The sequence below is a fragment of the Malaclemys terrapin genome, chromosome 12 (assembly GCF_027887155.1).
Source record: "Malaclemys terrapin pileata isolate rMalTer1 chromosome 12, rMalTer1.hap1, whole genome shotgun sequence".
Lineage (NCBI taxonomy): Eukaryota > Metazoa > Chordata > Testudines > Emydidae > Malaclemys > Malaclemys terrapin.
In genome coordinates, this window is record NC_071516.1 from 44,917,079 (window position 1) to 44,922,605 (window position 5,527).

General features: G+C 54.1%; 1 pseudogene; it reads right to left on the minus strand.

Annotated features, from left to right (window-relative positions):
* Nucleotides 1-244: 244 nt before the first annotated feature.
* LOC128847047 (mast cell protease 3-like) lies at nucleotides 245-5,316 on the minus strand (annotated as a pseudogene).
* Between the last annotated feature and the right edge of the window lie 211 nt (nucleotides 5,317-5,527).

Sequence of the window (5,527 nt, forward strand, 5' to 3'; positions counted from 1 at the left end):
TCCCTAGCTAAGAGGCAGCCTGAGGATCTGGGTTGGGATTGCCAAGGGAGCCGATGGGAGCTGGTCTTGAACCTGGTTCCTAACTCCTCTAGGCTCTGTGCTTTGATGCTCATTGGTTGGGCATTGCCTGGGTGGAGCAATGGGTGGGGGGCTCAGCCAATCTGCAAAGCAGGCCCCACATCTGGGCATCACCAAAGGACAGAAGCGACACAGCTCCAGCCCCCACAGCTATTTCCGTCTCAGCTCAGGGCTGCAGCCTCCTCATCATCGCCTGTATCCAGGGGATGAAGGTGGAGACTTTTGTGTACACCCCGGGAGGGGTTGGTGGCCCCCAGGAGACGATGCCCTGGGCTGTTTTCCCACACACCAGGGGGCCTCCTGAGTCACCCTGTGAAATAAAACAAGCCATAAATGGAGAACAGCTCAGTGAGTCATTCCCACTGATGCACAGCTCAGTGACAGCCCCCTAAGTCAAGCTAGTCTCTGCTCGGCTCCCCCAAGGCCCAGCTGGTATCAGTCCCCTGCCCCCAGAGATGGTCTCTGCCTCCCCCTGGAAGAAGACCCGATATTTTCCCTTTCATTTGTACAGCACCAAGCACAATTGGACCTGATTGCTGACCACTGCTCGTAGGCCTGACTGCAACACCAACAGCTTCATTAATAATAAGGACTTATCAAGGATGCTTGAAGACAGGAGGAGAATCACCTCCCAAGAGTCTTTGCCCATCTTTGGATCCCGCACACACATGCTGGAGGTGTTATAGTCACAATATGGCCCGTTAGGATTCCTTGCACATGTGGCATCACCACCACATCTACCTCCTGGAGCGTGGCCGGGGTCAGTTCACAATCTGTGCTAGTGCCGCCCCAGCCGGCAACACTGCACATGGCGCCTGCCTCTACTTTCTCGCTGGTGTGGGGCAGGGCGATGGTATCCACCCATCTGTTCAGCTTCGCTCTCTCTGCCAGCTGAGACACAAGAACAATGAACATCAATGTGAGGGTCGCACTCAAGGACACAGAGACACACCCCCATACCTAGAAACATGCAAACCCATGCCTGTGAGGTCACTGGGGATTGGGGAATGGGTTAGGAGCAGTACCTGCAGCAGTGTGAGGTCACTGGGGGCAGGCTGATGGGATGGGGGCCTGTAATCAGACCCCTGCGGCACCTCCTCCTAGTTGTCTTGGGAATTAGCTCACCAGTCATCAGAGCACCCTCTGCAGGCTAGGTGTCCTGTCTGTCATTGGCCCCACATCCCTCCCAGACCCCGAGGCCCTTGGCTTGGGTGCTGCCCCCCAGCAGTACCCCACTCTCTCTCTCTGGGTCTCCCCACCCAGGGGAACCCCCACCCCTTATCCTAATGTCACCTCAGTCATGGCTACTGCCAGTCACCATCTAGCCCCCACACCCTGGGGCAGACTGCAGTCTATCAGCCAATCATCATAGGCAACAAGGGGTTTGGACTGACTGCCTTTACCCACCCTCAGGCTGCCCTTCTGCAACCCCAATACCTATGTGGGCCTAGAACTAGGCCCTGCAGCCTGGGGAGTTGCTGGCCTAGGGCTTCCCAGCCCCCAAGGCCTTTCCCCTGCCTGCTTCTCCAGTCAGAGGGAGACTCCCAAGCTTCTTGCTACCCTGGCCTTCTTATAAGGCCTAGGTGCTCTGTTTGGGGCGTGTCCCCAGCTGCAGCCACTTCCCCAGTCAGCCGGGGTTTTGCTCCTTTACACAGCCCCAGCCCTCTGCAGAGCTTTTCCAACCCCTTCAGGGCTGGAGTGGGCGTTCACCCCGCTACAGGGCCTTACCTGCAGAAGCATGATGTCATTGTTTGTTGTCTCTTTGTTGTACTGTGGGTGGGGGATCCGGTGGCACACGGAGATTTTCTGTTGGCTCTGTTCCTGTTCTCTAATGTTATGGGCTCCCAGCGTGACAGAGATCTCACTATGAAAGCCAAGAGCAATACATGGGGTGTTAGGGGCAGAAGCGTATGTGAGGAGGGGGAGGGGCACATGTGGGTCTGACTCATGAGCAGTGATATGGGGAGGACAGGGCTCTTTGGGGCTGGGAAATAGCACAGGGGACTTTTCCCCTCTAGGAGGCACTGGCTGCAGCACACAGACCCTGCCCAGTGGCATTGGGGTCCCAGCCTGTGTCTCTACCAGCCCTTTGTGTTATTCCTCTGAGCTCCTTCACGCCCCACAGTCCTCCTGCCTCCTGGGTCTCATCTCCTCCCCACCCTTGGCTAGATCCAGACAGGGGAATATGCCAGCTCCTCCGAGCCCAGAGCCCTGCAGAGCTGTCCTGGGGCTGTGACTTTCTCTCTGCCCTGATCAGGGCAATGTGTCAGACCCCAGCTGGTGTCAACGGCTGTAGCTCCATTGATTTACCCAGGGTTTGAACTGGACCATGGTTTGCAGAGGCCCCTAGAGACACACCAACACCCCCTGACCAGATCATATCCCTGGGTTCTGCTCTCCCAGCCTGTGGCACTCACTGCTCCTTCCCTGCAACCTACGACGGCGCCAGAGCTACCGTCTCTCCCATCACCTGCTAGTGCCCGACCTGCCCCAACATCCGCAGCACAGAGGCGCTTACTCTCCATTGCAGTGAGCGGCCGTCAGCACGAAGTTCTCTGACACCAGGAACCCTCCGCAGATACTGGTCTTCCCTTTGTGTTGTATTTTCAGATAGGCCATGTAGGGTCTGGAGTGGGGCTTGGCTTCCCAGCCCCCAATGATCTCCCCTGGGGAGAGACCAGGTTCATAGAAAGAGCCCCATCATCTCCCTGGGCCGGGCTGGGACCGAGCTCCCCATCCCAAAGGGGAGTCCTCACAACCTCATCCCAACCCCTCTCTCCCTGGAGGATTCCTGTGCCTGGAACTCTGCTCCCTCCTCACCTCTCCCCCAGACTGGACACCCCATGGGGCCGGAGGGTAAATCTAAAGCTCTGACCTCGCTGTGTGGAGAATCGGTGCCAAATGCACCAGGAGTGGGTCAGTAATTGCACTGCCTGGAGTTAACAGCTTTGGGGCTGACGTCACCCCAGATTAAGCCAGGCAGCCCCTGGAAGGGCACAGACAGGTCCCTCCTGGATGCTGCTTCTCCATCAGCCCACAGTCATCAGCCAGGGCTACTCCCAGACTGACCCACCAAACTTTTTAGGAATGTCATTTTTTCTCAGAAAGCCTCATCTCAAACCTGTCTGAATTATTGTGGTGAAACTGATTATTTCTCCCCAGTGTTGGGTGATATTTAGGTGAAAATTTAAAAGTACCACTTTTTTTCCCCTATGGAAAATAAAAAACATTTTGTGATCACCTCTGAAGAAGTTTCCATCGGGGTGTGGTGGAAAAACAAATTGCTGTTATTTGCATGAGGGTGGCACGTAGACCGAGATCCAGGCCCCTATTATACCAGGGGCTGCGCAGAAACTAACTGAGATCAGGGGCTCCCTTGCTCCAGGCCTTTCACTGACCCAGGCAGCATCCTGACACAAGCTGAATTATTCTTCACTTTGTACAGATAGGGAATCTGAGGCCCTGGAGATTGTTTGTAAATCTGCCTAAGGGATTTCAGTGACCATCCCCAATCCATACAAATCCCTGACCAAAGAGATCCTGGGCAGATCTGGAAAGTGGTCCCAGATTTCTTGGGTCCCAGCCCAGTGGCCTAGTCCCATGGCCAATCTCCCTGTCTGGGACACGGATTAACAGTGGGGTCATAGAATCATAGAATATCAGGGTTGGAAGGGACCTCAGGAGGTATCTAGTCCCACCCCCTGCTCAAAGCAGGACCAACCCCCAACTAAATCATCCCAGCCAGGGCTTTGTCAAGCCTGACCTTAAAAACCTCTAAGGAAGGAGATTCCACCATCTCCCTAGGGAACCCATTCCAGTGCTTCACCACCCTCCTAGTAAAAAAGTTTTTCCTAATATCCAACCTTAACCTCCCCCACTGCAACTGGAGACCATTACTCCTTGTTCTGTCATCTGCTGCCACTGAGAACAGTCTAGATCCATCCTCTTTGGAACCCCCCTTCAGGTAGTTGAAAGCAGCTATTAAATCCCCCCTCATTCTTCTCTTCTGCAGACTAAATAATCCCAGTTCCCTCAGCCTCTCCTCATAAGTCATGTGCCCCCAGCACCCTAATCATTTTGTTGCCTTTCCCTGGACTCTTTCCAAATCCTTCTTGTAGTGTGGGGCCCAAAACTGGACACAGTACTCCAGATGAGGCCTCACCAATGCCAAATAGGGGGGAATGATCACGTCCCTCGATCTGCTGGCAATGGTCTTACTTATGCAGCTCAAAATGCCGTTAGCCTTCTTGGCAACAAGGACATACTGTTGACTCATATTCAGCTTCTCATCCACTGTAACCCCTAGGTCCTTTTCTGCAGAACTGCTGCCTAGCCACTTGGTCCCTAGTCTGTAGCAGTGCATGGGATTCTTCCCTCCTATGTGCAGGACTCTGCATTTGTCCTTGTTGAACCTCATCAGATTTCTTATGGCCCAATCCTCTAATTTTGTCTAGATCCATCTGTATCCTATCCCTACCCTGCAGTGTATCTATCACTGCTCCCAGTTTAGTGTTATCTGCAAACTTGCTGAGGGTGGAATCGATGCCATCCTCCAGATCATTAATGAAGATGTTGAACAAACTGGCCCCAGGACCGACCCTTGGGGCACTCCACTTGATACCAGCTGCCAACTAGACATGGAACCATTGATCACTACGCATTGAGCTCGATGATCTAGCCAGCTTTTTAGCCACCTTACAGTCCATTCATCCAGCCCATACTTCTTTAACTTGCTGGCAAGAATACTGTGGGAGACTGTATCAAAAGCTTTGCTAAAGTCAAGGAATAACACGTCCACTGCTTTCCCCTCATCCACAGAGCCAGTTATCTCATCATAGAAGGGAATTTGGTTTGTCAGGCATGACTTGCCTTTGGTGAATACATGCTGACTGTTCCTGATCACTTTCCCCTTCTGTAAGTGCTTCAGAATTGATTCCTTGAGAACCTGCTCCATGATTTTTCCAGGGTCCCAAAGGAGCCTTTGGGAGCTTTGCCACCCAACCCCTTGCGCTGCTGGGAGAGCCCCAGCCACACTCAGGAGAGGATACAGGGTTCAATACAGGTGCTTGGCCCCATCAGGAGCAAGGGGGAGACCCTAAATGCTGCCCACAGGTCCTCATATGGGGCAAGGGTCCCGCTCCCCGCAGGCCCTGATCCCACCCCAAATTCACCAGCCTGAGACCCAGGGGGAAGGAGAAAGGCTACGGGAAGCAGGACCAAGATTAAGAGCTGCATCATCAGAGACATCCAAGGATGGGCACGGAGCCTCTGCCTGAGCCCCAGTGGTTATATGGACAAGACAGCGGGAGGGGTGGTCAGGGACTGGCAATCACAGGGATGTGTACCCTCCTGCCCGGAAACACCCACCCCAGATGGCCCAGGAGTGGAGTTGCTGATTGGCAAAGCCTCAAGCCACAGCTGTGACCACATCTGGGTGGGGGGTTTCCTC